The sequence below is a fragment of the Vicia villosa genome, linkage group LG3 (genome assembly GCF_029867415.1).
Source record: "Vicia villosa cultivar HV-30 ecotype Madison, WI linkage group LG3, Vvil1.0, whole genome shotgun sequence".
Classification (NCBI taxonomy): Eukaryota; Viridiplantae; Streptophyta; class Magnoliopsida; order Fabales; family Fabaceae; genus Vicia; species Vicia villosa.
In genome coordinates, this window is record NC_081182.1 from 50,538,872 (window position 1) to 50,560,139 (window position 21,268).

Consider the following 21,268-nt stretch of genomic DNA (forward strand, 5'->3'; position numbering starts at 1 on the left):
ACGCACGTCTCCAATGTTCTACGCCACGTCACCAGAGTGGAGACGCCCTTCTCCAGCCCCCCCTACTTTTACTCCACTTGAGACGCACGTCTCAAGTCATTCAACAGAACTTCCCCAAGAATCGGAGACGCACGTCTCCAAGTCCAAGTCTGCTGAGTTCCTCTTTTCACGCAACGTCACAGCAAAACCTCCCCTATAAATAGAACCTGCTACCTCACTTCCAAGGGGTCCGATTTCCTGCTAACGAAGTGCTGCCGAAATTGTACCGCGAATCATATTTTTCATTCTGCTTTCATTCAAACACTTATTTTCTCACAACGATTTCTACACCGGAAATTGTTGTGAACTTTTTATAAATCTAGCCTTACGTTAGATTTATCGCTTTTATTTCCTTGTTTTAATTTTCTGTCCGTTTAAATTCCGAAGAACGATCCAGCCAACCTGTGGTGGAGGTTCGATACTTGAAGATTTACTTGCCATTTATTTAATTCAGGTTTAATATTTACCGCCTTATTTATATGTTTATTTGCATGATATATTGTATGCCTATTAACATGCCTATTATTATAAACCGAATCTATTTATGCATGTTTAATCGTATTAATATGTCTGGCTAAATTACTAAGGTATCGGTATGTAGAGTAAGTTAACCGTGGGATCCGAAATAAATTGGCTTAATTATGTTTTATTAAATATCACTTGTTTTTGGTTTGTATGTCTAATTTAATTAGTAAGTCTTAAAACCAATAGAGCGAAAGTTTGAGGTCTTAAGACGGTCAAAAGTTAAAATCAACAGAGCGAAAGTTTGAGATCTTTAACCAGATAGTAGACATAGGACATTAGTTTTAAGGATGGCGAAAGCGTATTAAAACTAATTGGGACTTATTTATTTTCAAGAATTGTTTTTACACCCGAGCGGGATGGCGAAAGCGTACGTTAGGGATATTAGCATGTTCCGAGTCAACAGAGCGAAAGTTTGAGATTAGGGGATTTAAATAGATAACAACTTCATAAAATAGGCATTTTATTAATTACGTTGTTTCCAAAAAGCTCTTCTAAAATCTAATGGGATGGCGAAAGCGTACATTAGGATTAGGATAGTAATCTAAATCAATAGAGCGAAAGTTTGAGACGAGGATTTTTAACCAATTGAATTAGTAAAGATTTTTAATTAAATTATGCAAAAGCCAATGGACCTTCGGATTACCTTAAGTTAAACGAAATACATACTGATACCTGTCTTTTATTATATTCTTTATTTCTCACCATCACTCTCCCTTAGGAACAATCAAAATTTTAGTAGCCCTAGCTTTACATAGTAACTTTAGATAACGGTAGGTCGATTTATAGTCCCTGTGGATACGATATCTTTTAAAACTACACGACACGACTGTGCACTTGCAGTTATCCCGACTAATAGACACGTAAAGTCGCGATCAAGTTTTTGGCGCCGTTGCCGGGGACTATTTAAGTCGATATCGTAACTCACTGTTACACCGTAGAGACTAGGACAATTCTTCCCTTTCTTTCTGAACGATTGTATGCCAAATACTCGTTCACAAGGAGGAGATTTAATACAACGAATTAACGAGATCGAACGTTTCATTAACGTCAAACGTCGAGCTCGCAATCTTCCCGAAGTAGCACCAATTCCTATTAATCAGGAATTGACTTTTACTGATCAAATTAATCAAATCACCCCAAAGTTAGAGATGGCTGCTCTTCGTCCGCTTAGAGACCATGCCGCTCCTTCGCGCGCTGAACCGCACTCAAGTATCGCACCACCTGCGATTGAGTTAAACAATTTCGAACTGAAACCTTCGCTGGTCCAAGCTGTTCAACAGAATCAATTCTCTGGAAGCCCTATAGACGACCCTAACCTCCATTTATCTGTGTTCGTGCAATACGCCGACACTGTCAAAGCTAACAACGTTAGTTCCGAAGCTATTCGATTACGTCTCTTTCCTTTCTCCTTGAGAGATAGAGCTAGAGCATGGCTTCAATCCCTGCCTTCAAACTCCATAACTACATGGGATGAATTGAAGAGAGTATTCTTAGCGAGATACTTTCCGCCTAGCAAAACTGCTATGCTTAGAGGTCAAATCAACGGATTTACCCAGAAAGATAACGAATCACTCTTCGAAGCTTGGGAACGTTACAAGGACATGCTTAGACTATGCCCTCATCATGGACTCGAACCATGGCTGATCATCCATACTTTCTATGGTGGTCTCTTATATAACACTAAAATGACTATAGATGTCGCTGCTGGCGGAGCATTAATGGACAAGCCTCATGATGAAGCATATAACCTCATAGAGAACATGGCACAAAACCATTACCAATGGGGAGGAGAACGAGCCGCTCTAGAGAAAGCCCAAACCAAAGGAGGAATGTACGAAGTAAGTGGTATAGACCGCGTTAATGCGAAAGTAGACGCTTTAACTCAAAAGATCGAGAATTTAACCATCACTCCTTCAGCCACCGCTGCTGCTGTAACACCTAACTGCGAGATCTGTGGATTGATTGGACATGTAGTTGCCGAATGTCAACTCTTGACTGGAGCCCCATCTGATCAAGTAAATTATGCTCAAGGAAACCCTTACTCTAACACGTACAACCCTGGATGGAAAAACCACCTGAACTTTTCCTATAAAAACAACAATGCATTGTACGCACCTGGACAAGCACCTGCTGTACCACCTGGCTACCAAAAAGCGCCTGTAGCTGCTCAAAACACCCCTAGGAAGTCGAATCTAGAAATCATGATGGAAAACTTTATAGCTTCCCAACAACAAACCAACAAAGACTTCCTGAATCAAAACATTCACAATAGCGAGCAACTAAAACAACTATCGAACAAAGTAGATGCTTTAGCTACGCATAACAAAATGCTAGAAACTCAAATCTCACAAGTAGCTCAACAACAAGCACCTACTGCTGCCCCTGCTGGCACGTTTCCTGCTCAACCACAACCTAATCCTAAAGGACATGCGAACGCAATAACACTACGAAGTGGAACGAATTACGATGGACCCATTGATCCTAGAACTCAAAACGTACCCATGTCACAACAAGAGCCAAAGGAAACCCAAAGGACCTCAACTGACGACCAAGCTGCTAAGACTAAAGAGAACAATAAAGAAGTGGAATCTGAAAAGGAAAAACCTTATGTTCCACCACCACCTTATAAGCCACCAATTCCTTATCCTCAGAGATTAGCTAAATCAAAAACCGAAGCGCAATTTAAAAGATTTGTAGAACTTCTGAAACAATTAAATAGAACCATACCATTCACAGAAGCCATAACTGAAATGCCTTCGTACGCTAAATTCCTAAAAGAAATCTTATCAAACAAAAAGAAACTCGAGGATAACGAAACCGTAACGCTTACCGCTGAATGTAGCGCTATCATCCAAAATAACATGCCTCCAAAACTGAAAGACCCTGGTAGTTTCTCTATACCCTGCGTAATAGGTAAAACCATTATAGAGAAGGCCCTGTGCGATTTAGGAGCTAGTGTTAGTTTGATGCCTCTTTCAACCTGTAAGAAACTAAATCTAGGTGAGCTTAAAGCAACGAGAATGTCTCTTCAACTAGCTGATCGTTCAGTAAAATACCCTGTAGGAATGTTAGAGAATATCCCTGTTCGTGTAGGTCAATTCTACATCCCAACTGACTTCATCATTATGGATATCCAAGAAGATTCTAACATCCCGATCATATTAGGAAGACCATTTTTAGCAACCGCTGGTGCAATTATAGACGTAAAGCGAGGAAAGCTTACTTTCGAAGTAGGAGAAGAGAAAATAGAATTTATCCTTTCCCAATTCCTAAAAGCACCTTCTATAATTGACACATGCTGTTCTGCTGACATAATCGACGAGTGTGTTAATGAAATACAATCCGAGCCAAATAAGGAAACCGAGATCCTAAAAATTCCTATACCGCCAATCCTTGAAGATGACAACTGGCGAGGGGAATATCAAGATAACCACTTGAGTGAATGCTTGGCACTTACTCCTGATCCTATACCTGGACCAAAGAAACCTGCTATAGAACGGAAAACACTTCCTACCGATCTTAGATACGAATTCCTAGACGAAGAACTAAACCAACCGGTTATAGTGAACGCCAACTTAGGACAAACCGAGACTGTAAAATTACTTACTGTCCTAAGAAAATACCCAACCGCCTTAGGATATAACATATCAGATTTGAAAGGAATAAGTCCTTCCCTCTGTATGCACCGCATTATGCTCGAAGACAACTGTAAAACCTCTAGAGAACATCAAAGGCGGATAAATCCTATTATGAGCGATGTGGTTAAAAAGGAAATCCAAAAACTGCTAGAAGCCGGAATAATATATCCTATATCCGATAGTAAATGGGTTAGCCCTGTTCACGTTGTACCAAAGAAAGGAGGAGTTACTGTAATCACTAACGCTAAAGGCGAATCTGTAGCACAACGTACCCAAACTGGATGGAGAATGTGCATTGACTATAGGAAGCTAAACAAAGCTACCCGAAAAGACCATTTCCCTTTACCTTTCATAGATCAAATGCTCGAACGCCTAGCTAAACACTCGCATTTCTGTTATCTGGATGGATACTCCGGATTTTTCCAAATTCCTATCCACCCTGACGACCAAGAGAAGACCACATTTACCTGTCCCTATGGTACATTCGCCTATAGACGAATGCCTTTTGGGCTTTGCAATGCACCCGCGACCTTCCAAAGATGCATGATGGCAATATTTGCCGACTTCCTAGATGGAATAATGGAGGTCTTTATGGACGACTTCTCTGTCTGTGGAGGAAGTTTCGAAACATGTTTAGAGAACCTTGAACTGGTACGTAAATGATGCGTAAGCGTAAACCTAGTCCTTAATTGGGAAAAATGCCATTTCATGGTTCGACAAGGAATTGTACTTGGACACATCGTATCCGATAGAGGGATCGAAGTAGATAAAGCCAAAATTGAAATTATCGAAAACCTTCAACCTCCCAAAACCGTTAGAGAAATAAGAAGTTTTCTAGGACACGCTGGTTTATACCGACGTTTCATTAAGGATTTCTCTAAAATTACAAAACCCTTAACTGAACTACTAATGAAAGACGCCGAATTCATTTTTACCGATAAATGCACTGAAGCATTTCATACGCTTAAACGAGCATTAATCTCTGCGTCAATTATGCAACCTCCCGACTGGAATGAGCCTTTCGAAATAATGTGTGACGCGAGTGATTATGCTGTAGGAGCCGTTCTAGGGCAAAGAAAAGATAAGAAACTACATGTCATATACTATGCGAGTAGAACCCTAGACGAAGCTCAAATGAATTACGCCACGACAGAAAAGGAATTACTAGCTGTCGTATTTGCATTAGACAAGTTCCGTTCTTACCTGGTAGGAGCCAAAATAATCATATACACTGACCACGCTGCCATTAGGTACCTCCTAACCAAGAAAGACGCCAAACCAAGACTTTTAAGATGGATTTTGTTACTACAAGAGTTTGACCTGGAAATTAAAGATAAAAAGGGCACTGAAAATGTCGTAGCAGATCACCTCTCTCGATTGGAAAATCTAAAACCCGAACAAGTACCAATTGACGATGATTTCCCTTATGAAAGACTCATCGCTCAGTTAGAAGCAAATGAATTCGAACCATAGCATCCAAACGCTGAAACCAACAACTTAGCTGAAATAGCTTTAGCCCGCTCTGACACACCTTGGTATGCAGATTTCGTAAACTACCTAGCTGCTGGTGTGCTTCCTCCTGATCTAAGTTACCAACAGAAGAAGAAATTCTTCCATGACCTAAAACATTACTATTGGGACGACCCACTCCTGTTCAAAAGAGGGCCTGATGGAATCTTTAGACGTTGTGTACCCGAGGAAGAAATAGGAAGTATAATAACACACTGCCATTCTGCACCGTGTGGAGGACACCATAGCACATCTAGAACCTGCGCCAAAATCCTTCAATCTGGACTTTTCTGGCCCAACCTGTGGAAAGACGTTTATTTTGCTGTAATAAACTGTGATAGATGCCAACAAACCGGAAACATTTCGAGACGTGATGAAATGCCTCAAAAAGGCATTCTAGAAGTAGAAATATTTGACGTTTGGGGAATAGACTTTATGGGACCGTTTCCGTCATCGTTTGGAAATCAATATATACTTGTAGCCGTCGATTACGTTTCAAAATGGATAGAGGCTATCGCCTCTCCTACAAACGATACACGAGTAGTTATCAAACTCTTCAAAAACGTCATATTTCCTAGGTTCGGTGTGCCAAGATTGGTAATTAGCGATGGTGGTTCCCATTTCATTTCAAGAATACTTGAGAAACTCCTTCGAAAATATGGAGTAAATCATCGAATAGCTACACCATACCATCCACAAACAAGCGGACAAGTAGAAGTATCTAACCGCGAAATAAAACAAATATTGGAGAAAACTGTTGCTATATCTAGGAAAGATTGGTCAACCAAGCTAAATGAAGCTTTATGGGCTTATAGAACAGCTTTCAAAACTCCAATAGGAACTACCCCATTCAAACTCGTTTATGGAAAATCATGCCACCTCCCAGTAGAGTTAGAACATAAAGCCTATTGGGCCATTAAGAACTTAAACCTAAACTACACTGCCGCTGGTGAGAAACGACTTCTAGACATAAACGAATTAGAAGAACTTAGACAAGACGCTTATGAAAACGCCAAAATCTATAAAGAGAGAACGAAAAAATGGCACGACAAGCGTATATCTAGGAAAAATTTTAGCATAGGCGATAAAGTACTTTTATTTAATTCTAGACTAAAATTATTTCCTGGTAAGTTACGATCTAGATGGTCTGGCCCTTTCGAAATAACTAACATATTTCCGAGTGGAGCGACAGAAATCAAAGGAGAAACTGTAAAACCTTTTGTCGTAAATGGGCAACGTCTAAAGTATTACCATCATCTCGAACACGATGAAAACATCGAAGTTTTTAAACTTGACGAGCTGCCCGCTCATTCGAAAAAATAGTTTTCTATTTTTAAAATCGTCGAGCTTACGACATAAAACAAAGCGCTTGGTGGGAGACAACCCACATTTATTTATTCTTTTATTTTATTTTATTTTATTTTTAACCTTTTAATTTTCATTTAAATAATCTATTCTATTTTTAATTATTTTAATTTTAATCATTTTTACCTTTTTTTTCATACATCTTATATTAATTATTATAATTATAACTGCTATCTTAATTCGAGAAAATATTTCCTTTTATAATTATATTTATTATTATAACTTGTTATTTAATTTTATTTTTATTTTTATTTTAAATAAACACTAGCCTAATTCTAACTTAATCTTAATATTTTCAACTTCTAGGTTTTTCTTAACTACTAACTAAGATGCAAGAAGTCGATAATATGGAAGTTGTGTTCCGTGGTAGAGGACAAGAAGCAAGATTTGATAAGCTAGCTGAAAGACAAATGGATTTGACTTGCTACCCTCACCAACCGACTATGGTACGACTTGGTGTCGAAGAGAGCGTTTTGCACCTGCTAGACCAAATCGGGTGGACTGGTTCTCACTTGTTCCGCAAGTTTAGTACCTACCGGAAGCTCACTCTGGAATTCTTGAGCTCCCTGACCTATCTTCCCAACTGTGGACAAGGACTGAGAAAAGGAGTCATTCTCTTTAGACTCTTTGGTATGGAATTTAATTTTTGCATCCGAGATTTTGCTGAAATGCTAGAGCTACCTCATGGATCAGATGCATACACCAAAGTAGCTGAAGACAGTCTTGCTTACTGGGAGTTGGAAAGATACTGGGGCAAGATCACTGGAAACGACAACCCTAAAGAGAACGAATTCCAATCTGAGAACATCCATAACCCCGCTTTCAGATACTTCCATAAGATCATTGCTCACTACATTTTTGGAAAACCCGATAATGTCACTGAAGTTTCTAGAGAAGAGTTATTCATCATGTTCTGCTCCTCTTAGAATCGCCCAGTCAATGCCATCGCATTCATGCTAACAAACTTCGAGCGCATCACGCAAGACGAAGTTTCACCTATTAGGATCGGCGGATTTGTCACCATGATTGCTAATGCTATAGGAATGAGAGTACCTTTGCTTAGGTTGACACCTCTTGGTTCCCACAACTCTATGGACATTCACTTCTGCTTTAACCGAGGTATCATCGGTAACCTTGGACCTGATCGGTTTGATTTGCTCATTGACAACAAAGTATTGGATCAGTTCACCTTACCGAGTCCTAGGACGAGTGTGCACAACCCTGCCAACTGGCTTTACTATGGTCAGATTCCTGAGAGAGAACCCTCACCTGAAACCCCTCAAGCTTATGAACATTTTGATGAGGAAATGCACGTATCAGAATCTGAGCCTGACACTCCTCCTGGATACTATGACCCTAATCCTGAAGATGAACCCATTCCTGATTATGAACCTCTTTCTGAAGATGAACCTATACCCGAGTATGAGCTTGAGACTCCTTCTGAAGATTCTGCTGATGATTACACTGTTGATATGACTGATGTCGAGCTCGAGCCACAACAACCCGCTGCATCCACCGCATCAGTAAATCAAAGAATGCCTAATCTGAACACGCACGAGCAAGCCATCACTGCACTACAACAAGATGTACAACACGTGCGCAACGAGCTACACACTTTGCAAATGCATTTCTTCGATTTCATCGACACCGTCAATGCTCAGTTCGACGAAGTCTTCAAACACATTTATTCTAATGTGCACAACAATAGACGTGGCTAGATGTTACCATTTAGATTTTTAGATTTTATTTCTAGTTTTAGTAATTTCCAATTCCTAGTTTAGAATTTAATTTTCTGCATTTTTTCATTCTGTTTCTGTCTACATTCAACACCAGTTTTTAATTCGAAATGCAATATTTTATTCATTACTGCTGTTGTGTTATAATATTCTGCTGTCTGACTGCTATATATTTATGAATGCATATAACTCACTCAGTCTGGTATTTAGCTGTTTATAGTAACATCACATGTCCCATCTGTGCTATTCTCATACTTTTTGTATCTGTCAGCACGTGACTATAGCACCACATGCGAAATGGGCATGTCCCTAGGATAGGAGACGCACGTCTCCACCTCTGTGGGACCAGCCTTTGCATGCAAAGGACAGGAGACGACCGTCTCCATACTCTGTTCCCCAGCAGACTGACTGCCTAAGACGCGCGTCCCCCAAGGCCAGCAGTCTGCGTCTGACCACGCAGAGGCATCTTTATTCCCTTTTGAATTTTCAATTTGAATTTCAAAATTCATCATTCAATCTTCTTCATTCTTCCCATTATTTCTTCCATTTAAACACCATTAACCTCATTCATCCCCCATCATTCACCTCTTAACTCTTCATCATTTCCCAATCTTCTATTCCATTCAAACTTCAAACACCACCATAATTCCATTTTAATTCTCCATTAACCACACCATTTTCAAACCTCACTATAAAACCACACCACCACCACTCTTATTTTTCACAACCTTCAAACCATTTTTTTTCTACCCTTCTACTATCCATTCTATTTTTCTTTCTAACCTCACCATGCCTCCACGTTCAATCATCCGTAGTGTGCGTCCAGAGAGACCACCCCCGAACCTTAACAATGTTATCTTCCGAGAAGACGACAACGATGCTCAAAGAACCAAATATCTCGCTTTCTACGAACGTTCGGTTGTTCCCACAAAATTTGTGAACATCGAATGTCTGGAAACTCTAGGCCTCATTGATGGTGTCACCCGTTTACTCACTAAATCTAGCCTACACCATCTTTGTACCGAACCCGTACCAACTTATGAGCCGCTCGTCTTAGAATTCTTGAGTTCTTTCAACTACGACACTCCTTCCGATCAACCGCTCTCAACCGGTAGCATCCAATTTCGGATGTTCAACCGTGAATATACTTTGGATCAAGAAGTAGTGGCTACGTACTTGCACTTTAATACGTCACCAAATGCTCTCTGCACTATCTTTCAAGAACTCAATGGTCGTTCATGGGAGCAACATGCTTTCGACCTGTGGTTTAATCTCACTGGCGAAGTTCCTACTGGTTGGAGGGCTCTACATGCTTCTCACATTCAAAACCCCGCTATACGTTATTTTCAACGTGTTCTGGGGCATACTATTTTTGCGAGATCCAACAACCATAAGGTAAATCAACATGAACTATTTTTCCTTTACTGTGCGCTAAACAATCACCGTTTCAACGCCGCACCTTTTATGCTCCAACACATCCAAAGCTGTGTCAACGCCCACGCTACAAACCCCTTTCTGTTTGGCGGAATAATTACTTCCTTGGCCTGTGCCTTAGGTCTTGGTGATGACCTCCTTTCACTCTCTCATCTCATGATGCCTGCTCAATCACTCGACCTCACTTATTGCCGTGACTCCCACTTGGTTTCACCCCGCCATGATGGCCGATACACTTTGGTCGTCAATAAAGTTCTGATTCCTTATGTCATCCTTCCGTGCCCCGAAAGAATCAACATCCGTTATGTTCAGCGTTGGAGGCTTATTGAAGACAATCCTCAAGATAACCAACCTGAACATCCTAATGAACCTGTGGATGCAAATGAAGAAGAACTCAACCAAGGACAAGCTGATGACAACCAACCTCCTCAAAACAACCCTCCGCCTATCACTCTTGATGCCATGTATGCTGCAATTCAACGACAAGACCACCTATTTCAAGCTATGCAGAAAAATCAAAATGAAACACTGAGGCTTATTCGAGAGATGCAACAGGAGCACCGTGACTATGCTATTAGGAACGAAGGCCAATACACTGAAATTGCTACACAATTGCATGATCTTAACATTCGTGTGAATGGCTCTCCTACTGATAGACGTCGTCGTGTTCGTACAAGAGGCGCAAGCAGTTCTCGCAACCGCAACACTGAGGAGTAGTTCTCATGCATTGAGGACACTGCATCTTTTAAGTCTGGGGGAGTCGTATTACTTGCTTTAGTTTATTTTCCTCTTTTTTTTTCTAGTTTTATTTCCCTTCCTTGTAATGTTTTTTCTAATTCAATAAAGAATATTTATGGAATTTCAAGTATTATCTTTATAATTCCGTAGTTATTTCAATTTCTTCCAGTTTCTTGAGCCATAACAAAAAAATTTTGCTCTTAAACGATAAACGCAAAAATCCCACACGTTTGAGAAATACGAAGCTACTTAAACACCAAACGCATAGCAATTGGCTAAGATTTAAGTCAATATCCTTATTGTTCCTACACTCTAAAACCCCCAAGTATGCGTAACCGATTTGAATACCCTTTATACCGAAACCATCGACTTTAATTTTGGAAGTAACCCTTAGTAGTTTATTCTAGCAGTCGGCACCGTCTTAGGTACGTACCAACTACGCAGAGAGTCGATGAATATAAGTGTATGATCCTCATAATAATAATTATGTGCTTAACCATAATAAGAAATGTGCCTACTAAGTAAGGTGATCCTCACAATATCATTTAACCTAACGGTCGCAAATCTCAAATACAAAGAATTTAAAAACTCATTGTTGATTGGTTCAGAAGTCATCTGGTACTGAACTTGGTAGAAAGGAATATTGTCCTATTCCCCACAATCCTCAAATGAGCGCTAAGGAGTATACCACGTAACTGTGCCAGAACTCCATAAGAAGGATCATAGTCACTAACCGACTACTCTGCTATGTGCGTGTCAAGATAATGGGCTTAATGTGATTGCGCGCGAATGAAAAGGGTAAAACATGATGACGAGTCAAAAAGGTCGAGCTATAATGGCATGATTCGGATTGGTATACATACTGGGAGTTGTCTAGTGTCGCTACTATAAGTTTATTGTTTGGATCTGCAACATTATTTTCAAACAAGAACACAATGTAGCTGAGTATGACCGAACGACGTGGTGGAAGCGTGTTTCATTTCGCTGTCCTCCCATTTCTATCTTGTTATTTTGCTTGAGGACAAGCAAAGGTTCAAGTCTGGGGGAATTTGATAACACGGTTTTATATCGTATATTTAGCTTGAAATCCATAGATATTTATAGCATTTTCTGTTTATTATATTGATTTATTATGATATTACGCGAGTTTTTGCTTTGTTTCAGGTTTTACACTCTTCTTATGACTAATTGTGAAAAAGAGAAGAAATGGAGCTAAAACAACCAACATTTATGCCTAAAAGATGAAAAAGGAGTGCTGAAGTGAAAGAGGGGTGCAAATAAGACCCAAAGGCCAAAAAGAGACAATTCAGCCCACAAAGGAACCCAAGGCGCGTGGCCCAAAACCTTGCCAGCACATGGAGACGCACGTCTCCAATGTTCTACGCCACGTCACCAGAGTGGAGACGCCCTTCTCCAGCTCCCCCTACTTTTACTCCACTTGAGACGCACGTCTCAAGTCATTCAACAGAACTTCCCCAAGAATCGGAGACGCACGTCTCCAAGTCCAAGTCTGCTGAGTTCCTCTTTTCACGCAACGTCACAGCAAAACCTCCCCTATAAATAGAACCTGCTACCTCACTTCCAAGGGGTCCGATTTCCTGCTAACGAAGTGCTGCCGAAATTGTACCGCGAATCATATTTTTCATTCTGCTTTCATTCAAACACTTATTTTCTCACAACGATTTCTACACCGGAAATTGTTGTGAACTTTTTATAAATCTAGCCTTACGTTAGATTTATCGCTTTTATTTCCTTGTTTTAATTTTCTGTCTGTTTAAATTCCGAAGAACGATCCAGCCAACCTGTGGTGGAGGTTCGATACTTGAAGATTTACTTGCCATTTATTTAATTCAGGTTTAATATTTACCGCCTTATTTATATGTTTATTTGCATGATATATTGTATGCCTATTAACATGCCTATTATTATAAACCGAATCTATTTATGCATGTTTAACCGTATTAATATGTCTGGCTAAATTACTAAGGTATCGGTATGTAGAGTAAGTTAACCGTGGGATCCGAAATAAATTGGCTTAATTATGTTTTATTAAATATCACTTGTTTTTGGTTTGTATGTCTAATTTAATTAGTAAGTCTTAAAACCAATAGAGCGAAAGTTTGAGGTCTTAAGACGGTCAAAGGTTAAAATCAACAGAGCGAAAGTTTGAGATCTTTAACCAGATAGTAGACATAGGACATTAGTTTTAAGGATGGCGAAAGCGTATTAAAACTAATTGGGACTTATTTATTTTCAAAAATTGTTTTTACACCCGAGCGGGATGGCGAAAGCGTATGTTAGGGATATTAGCATGTTCCGAGTCAACAGAGTGAAAGTTTGAGATTAGGGGATTTAAATAGATAACAACTTCATAAAATAGGCATTTTATTAATTACGTTGTTTCCAAAAAGCTCTTCTAAAATCTAATGGGATGACGAAAGCGTACATTAGGATTAGGATAGTAATCTGAATCAATAGAGCGAAAGTTTGAGACGAGGATTTTTAACCAATTGAATTAGTAAAGATTTTTAATTAAATTATGCAAAAGCCAATGGACCTTCGGATTACCTTAAGTTAAATGAAATACATACTGATACCTGTCTTTTATTATATTCTTTATTTCTCACCATCACTCTCCCTTAGGAACAATCAAAATTTTAGTAGCCCTAGCTTTACATAGTAACTTTAGATAACGGTAGGTCGATTTATAGTCCCTGTGGATACGATATCTTTTAAAACTACACGACACGACTGTGCACTTGCAGTTATCCCGACTAATAGACACGTAAAGTCGCGATCAAAAGGTTCAATATGTTGTCTTTGAACTTGATTAGAAAGGATAATGTCTAGGTTCATTTACAAACAGTACAAGAAAAATACCATTTTACGACACATAGGTTGCGACGGTTCATTGAAAACCGCCCTCTAATGCATATTACGGCGGTTCGAGCGGCGATTTTTTGCAACTGCCCTTTGATTTTCAAAAAAAATTGCATGGACTGCGACGGTTTAATGCCAAACTGCCTTAAAATATAGACTGCGATGATTACTGAACCGCCCTTGTTTTTTAATAGCCCAAAAATGCAAAAAAAACCCAAACGCTTCAAAAAAATCCAAAAGAGTTGCGACGGTTCAAGCCCAACTGCCCTTATGTTTTTTGTTTGGCTTTAGCGCTTCAAAAATATCCAATTGGGCTGCGTCGGTTCAAGCCCAACCGCCCTCATAGTTTTTGTTCTGTTTCGCGCTCTAATACCTTATAATTAAAAGATTGATTAAAACAAAAATACGATTTTTGATTTTGCGGCTACTCGTGTCTCTTTGATTGCTGCAACTGGTTGAAGAAGGAAAGGTGTTCTGCGACTGAAGGAAGAGGGAAAGGTGATCTACGATTGCTGCGACTGTAGGAAGAGGGAAAGAGGGAAAATTATTGTTAATAGGTTAGTTGTCTCAAACCCTAAGTTATTTTTTTCAATCTCTTCCTTCTCCATTCACTAAACCTTAATGTGCAGAAACCCTAAGTGATATGTACACAATATTGCTTCTTTTATTTTATTCATCAAAGGTTTATGTGCTGAAATGTACTGAAATTCTGGTTATTATGAAAAGACATTGATTTTTTGTTGCGACATGTTTGCTCATGTTCTCATTTTTGCAATCTTTGTTTATGATTTCTGCAATGTACTAAAATTTTGGTTTATACTGAAATTTTGATGTTGCGTTTGTTGTCATTGAATCTAATCTTTTGTTTTGTGTTACTGGCTATGTGGAGGAAGGAATTGCGATAGTTTGTGATGTTGAAGCTCTAGGTTATTTGACTACAGGTTACAAATTAAGCTCTAAGTTACAAATTGAAATCCTTGGTCCAATTAATCTTTGTGATGTTGACATCGTATTTTTTAAACGACACCTTAGTTTGTGATGTTGACACCATAATTTGGTCAAGAAAATTTGCCGAGCATGTCTCTAATTTATATATGAGATATTGTGTTTTTTGAATACTTGTTAAAGCATTTGGGATAAATTGCATGGTAGAAAATAAAAATGCCATGTGGTGGTGAATTCCTGTATCATAGTTTTTTGAAAATGATATTGAGATTTTGCAAATGATAATAAAGAAGATCACTTGTGGAAAGTTCCTGTATCATAGTTATTGTTTTTGAAGTAATAGTTGCTTCCTTCCATGTAAGTTGAGAATTGAAATGTTGTGTTTGTCTCTAAGACTTACTCAATGACATGTACTTTTTCAACTCATTAGACTAAAGCAAGAGAATTTTAAATTTGAAGTGAAAAACCAAAAGCTTATCAAATAACTACTCAAGTTTTGTGGGAAATTATTCATAAAAGTCTTGATTGTTAGTATTGAAAATCATTTATAGTTTTCAAAATAGTTTGTGATATTGACTAGCCAATTAAAACACTCGCCCAAACTTTGCATCTTACACACAAATTTTAAACTCATTGTTTTTAGCACATACATTTATATTATTGTCATTTTAATTTTCTACTGTTGAAAATCAACAATAGTTTTTAGAACAAGTGAATGCTTTTCTTAGCAATTTAAATTGATTGTTTTCTTACCATTTAGAAAAGTGTTTTAACATTTTAACTTTTATAAGATGGCCATCATTATTACTTTTCTATTTTAATTTTGCATCTTACACCTAAAGCTTACAAGGTCTGTATGTTTAAGTTTGTAGATTTTTGTCTTTTTTAAGGTTTTAATATTATATATATTATTTAAAACTTCAAAGATGGTATAGCATTATAATTTTGAAATTCGGTCATATGGTGAAGTTGATAAATTTGATTATATGTTGGGAATTAACATTGCCTTGTGTTGGAGCCAGTTTTACATATTAGTGCTCTTGAGTGTAACTGATGCAAAAAATATAGTTACAGAATTGTGTACCAATGGAACTATGCAATAGTGAATGCGAAGTACACATAAAGTACAACTGTGTAAAGACAAACTTCAAACCACAACTATAACACTAAAAAGGAAACAGACACACACTTGGAATCATTGTTTATAAATGTTTAATACTTTTAGTGTACTAACTTGTTTATTATATATACTTGTAGTTTAAGCTTGTTTTAAAAGAATGAATTCATCATATAAGGATATCGCAAGACAATAGAAGAGAATAAAAAAAAAAGAAGAAGGCTCTCAATCTGACTCAACTCTCTCAATTTATTTACAAATCTTCTTCGTCATCTTCAAAATCATTATGGGTTAGTAATAAACTCTCAACACTACTCTACACAAATTAATTGTTTTAATTGTTGACTGATATTCACTTATGCATTTATTTTTAGTCTCTAAAGAGTCGTTCGATGTTTGTACAACCTGGAGATCTTGAAATATCCAGGAAGTGCCTACGTTCAGCGGCAACTCCACCAACTACGATAAATCCTCCGACAACTACACCAACAACAACAACAACAAAACCCCTCCACCACTCCAAACTACACCAACTACCCATGTTACTACGCAAACAACAACAATAACCCCTACCCCAATCCAAACTACAGAACCATGACTTTCTTCAGAGACATTTCCTGACCAAGCCATTTCATCCCCTCATTCTGAAGATGTAGAAGAAGATGAGCCAGAAATTGATCAAGTGAATAGTTCTGAATATTGGTATGTAAATGTTATTAGTAAGTAATTTATGGTTAAAGTATCTTTAAATAATTTAAGTGTTTTACACAGTTGAGTTATGGCATTATTTTGTTTACTTTTATTATATGATGATAGATGAGGCACGTCATATTTCAAACACACGCTTATGTGTGCAAGATTTGATTGGAAGAACTCCTGATGGAACAAGGATAATTATTGATAGGGATTCAAATGGTCTTCTAGTAGGATCAGCAACTCGTTTGTTAGTAGGATATTTAGGTAGACTTGTCAGAATGTTTCAAGACCTTCCTATAATGTTCGATAGTTGGAGAAAACTTCCAGAGGAAAACAAAACAACATTTTATAATTCAAAAATAAAGGTAGCATTAATGAACAACTATATATTATTTATATATTATTTGTTTTCTCAACTAATTTTTATTTTTATGGCTAGGCTCATTTTGTTGTTGGTGAAGATGGATAGGACAAAAGATTGATTCTTCTTTCCACGGGAAAGAAATGGAGAGATGCTCGATGTCGTTTGTTTTCTAAATATTATAAATGGGATCTCACATTGGAGGAAAATCTTAAAACTTCTCCAAAAAGTATTGACAAAAACGACTGGGCTGTTTTTGTTCAATATAGGCGGAAAGAAAAAACACAGGTAATATTAGTGTTTTTTTATTGTATTTTTGATATAGAAATGAGGCTTTCCTAAGTATTTTAAAGATTGTTTTTAATTTATACCAATGTAGAAAATAGCAAGAACAAATGCTAGAAATAGAGAAAAATTGAGATTCCGCATACACTCGTATCTAAGTCGCTTGCAAGGAAGCGACATGAGTTGGTATGACTAAATCTATTTATTGGTGATTGTATGCTTAAGAGTAAAAATACTTAATATTTTTCCTATTTATAGGAATTAAGAGATGGATGGACATATAGCAGAGGAGAAATGTATGCAATTTGTCATAAAAAGATTGACATATCTTTTATCAATGAAGATGTCCACAACAACAATGTAAGTGCAACTTAACTATTATGAGATACTTGTCAGACTCTGTAAGGTTTGAGAAAAAATAAACATTTTGGCACCTCTTAAAGGTGGGGTGAATCTAATATATTTATTTGTTAATATAAACATGTTTTTCTTTGAGGACTTGCCAACAATAAGAATTGTATATTTGTATAGGATTTTGCGTTGAATTATTTTATCCTTGTTTACTTTTACATCTATGTTTGTATATATATGTTAACAATAAATAATTAACCATATTATTATTTGCAATTAGTTTAGAAAGCATCTGATGAAAACAGAAGCAACTTCATTGTATTTAAGACTAACTAAAAGTACAATTGATTATTTTGTTTCTCTATAATTGAAAATTCTTGGTGGAAAGCTAGAATTTGTGCTAGCTTTATTTGTTTCCAATACATGTATAAGTTTCAACACATACAATCACTTTATGATGAATTAAAAGATACAGAAGACTTTATATTCATTGAGATTTATACTAATCTCTAAGTGATTAATTTAGAATAAGAATTTGGTCACTCAATTTGCTCTTTTGCATGTGCAGGAGAAATTACAAGCTGCAATTCAAGACTCTCTTTCTCAAAATGAAGCATTTGAGAAAGTCTTTGGAAAAGAACATCCTGGACATGTTCGTTGTATGGGACTTGGAGTACCACATCTTGAATTAATAGATCTACGAGATCTGCGTCTTTTTCTGAAGCAAATGAAAAAATGAAGGAAATGCAAGAAGAGATTGATGCACTTAAAGAAAAGAATTCAAGAATTGATGAGTTGATGGAGCAAATTGCATTACTAAAGCAAATGGACAATGCTAGGAAGGAGGAGATTGCACTCTTAATGCAAATGCGAAATTCTAGTGGAAGTCAGGTATATTCTTATAATTACATATACTCTCAGTGAGTTTTTAAATAGTGTAAATCATGTTTAAAAAGTTAAATAAAAAGAGTATTATTTTTATACTTTTTTCAGGGATCATACTTAGAATCATCTAGAGATGGTAGACGTTCTTCTGAGTCTAGCTACCGAGTTGAAGATAATGGAACATCAAGAAAGACTAATTAGAGATTAAGATTTGATATGATTTAAGTTTTTTGTATTATAATGCTTATTATCAAGAATGACTATGGATCTTGCATTTTTTTGGCATTATGATGCTTATTAGAAGATTAAGATTTGATATGACATTATGATTAAGGAACTTGCACTTTTTCTTGTATTATGATTAAGGAATTTGTACGTTTTCTTGTGTTATGATTAAGGAACTCACTTTTTCTTGATATATTATGATGTTTAATTGACATTTGAATTTTTTATTGCAATTTCATTTCGTTAGAAAGTTATAGAAAATAAAATAAAAACTTAAAGAAAAAATAAATAAAATATTATCAAAATAAAAAAATAATAATTTAAAGAAATAAATATAAAGAGTTAGCAGGAAAAGAAATGGGGAAGAATATTATTAAAACAATTTGAGACAGTTAGAACTGCCCAATATCAAACTCACAACAGTTTGAAACTATCGCCAAAAACATTGAAAACACCACAACTAACAAAATTCACGACAGTTAGAAACCGTTGCGTATAACGGTTTATGGCAGTTCTATAACCGTCGCGAGTAGTAACGACGGTTGGAGTGGCACTTGTTACAACCGTCGCGGTTCATAGTGGCGACACATGGTTTTGCAACAGAACAAAAACTGTCGCGACCCAGGTTTTGTGACGGTTTGAACCGTCGTTACTAAAAAAACGGTCGCAACCTTCCTTTTTCCTTGTAGTGAAAGTTTCTCAAAAGTTGTGGTGAATGTGAACAATTGTCTGACGCCACAACAAAATGGTGTTGTTGAAAAAAAATAGAATGTACTCTTATGGACATGATCATGATGTATCATTACATTAAGGACGTACACATTACTGTGTTGTTGAAAGACACATTACTGTGTCCTTTGAAGTTATTTGAATTGGATTGATTCATGATAATTGAAAGGAATCAAATTGAAGAATAACTTGTGACCGCCATGATCCGATCATTTTAGTTCATTAAGATAATGACTTGGTGATTTCAATGTATGACACTTGTGAATTCAATTAAAGTTATGTTTCTACTTAGTTTTGTTATCCATATCATATTGTATACATTATTGTTAATATGTGATGATAAATGTGTTTTTATTAAAAGGACATGAAAGACACATTACTGTGTCCCTTAAAGTTATTTGAACTGGATTGATTCGTGATACTGGAAGGAATCAAGTTGATGAATAACTTGTGACCGCCACGATCCGATCATTTTAGCTCATTAAAGATAATGACTCTGGTATTTTAATGAATGGTGCACAATTATGGTATAAGATTAAAATATCAAGTTGTCACATGAGTCAAGTGGGAGATTGTTGGTTTATATTTTTAATCCATTAAATATGACTCATGTAATTAAAAGTTTGACTTTAAATAAAAGATACATTAATGTGATGATTATTTAGGTTGATGAATAATTAAGCCAATGAAGTTTTTATTTTGAAATTTAAAATAAAATTTAAATTCCTCTTCTCTCTCTTCATGACTATTGGGACATGACTCTTGAGATAGAATGTGATTGTTGGAATAAAGTGCCTACAAAAGGGCACTTTTAGTAAAGCAACACCAACTTTTCTCATTTCCTGCTCATTTTCTCACAAATAAACAAAAGTATCTTCATCGTCAAAGATACACATAAGGAAGAAGGAAGAGAGGAGAGAACAATTGAAGCAAGAATCACCGATATGGATCCGGATACATTTTACAGTTTATTATAAAAACTAGAGCACCGTGAAAATCATGATATCAAGATCTAAAACATAAAGTTTTACTAACAATAAAAGCTAAAAAAAATCACATCATTGCATAAAGGAAAAACTTATTTTTATAGAAATTTAAATTTTTGTACATCATTAGAGGAAATCAACACATACCATCAATATTGTTAGTGTTACTCCCACTTGATCTTTCCAAAGCACTAGTTTTGGTTGAAAATTTTAGAATTTGTGAAGCTTCACTTAAAGAAACTTTTATTTATGTAAAAACCAAGTCATGTATTAAAAAGTTAAAGTAAAAAAATAGAGAGAGAAAAAAAAAGCCTAATTTGATCTTCCAACTTGCACTTCCATACCAAAAGGAAAGTAGAAAAGGGGTTTAGAATTGAAACCTCAAGCAAGGTGGGTGGGGGAAGTTTGAGAAACGGGGTCTAAGACCTTCCCCTATTTGATGTAGAGAAACGGGAAGGTGAAAATAGGTTGTTGTTGGGTTTTTTGATTGGAACTGAGAGAAATGTGACAAGGCTTGAAGGACGATGATGGTCGTCGATTGGTACAACTACGGTACGGTAGAGTTAGGATTTGATTCATCTCTTCCTATTTTATTTCCTTCACAAATGCAAACCATGTTCTTCCGAAACCCAAACCCTATTCTTTACAAACCCTTTTCTTTCTCTCGTTTTTTCTCCTTCTTTTTTTCCTCTCTTTTGTCTCTTTTCTCTTTGCTTCAACGTATTTTCTTTCTTTTATTTTACTTTTTAATGTTTTTAATTACTTTAGATTATAATATTTATATTATATTTAGTTTCTAATATTTAAATATTTTTAATGTTTTT

The 21,268-nt window shown here is 36.6% G+C and overlaps 1 long non-coding RNA gene and 1 other non-coding gene across 3 annotated transcripts; one reads left to right on the plus strand and one right to left on the minus strand.

Moving 5' to 3' along the window:
- Positions 1–2,087: 2,087 nt before the first annotated feature.
- On the minus strand, positions 2,088–2,194 carry LOC131593689 (small nucleolar RNA R71). The gene has a single exon (XR_009281074.1). It is a non-coding gene; the product is annotated as a small nucleolar RNA R71 (small nucleolar RNA).
- Positions 2,195–14,282: 12,088 nt separating this feature from the next.
- Positions 14,283–18,865, plus strand: LOC131655690 (uncharacterized). Of its 2 annotated transcripts, XR_009299845.1 has the most exons (9): positions 14,283–14,421; positions 16,067–16,216; positions 16,301–16,628; positions 16,743–16,987; positions 17,062–17,271; positions 17,363–17,454; positions 17,527–17,628; positions 18,188–18,510; positions 18,613–18,865. It is a non-coding gene; the product is annotated as an uncharacterized LOC131655690 (long non-coding RNA). The 2 variants fall into 2 exon arrangements; XR_009299846.1 differs by lacking the exon at positions 17,363–17,454.
- Positions 18,866–21,268: the final 2,403 nt, after the last annotated feature.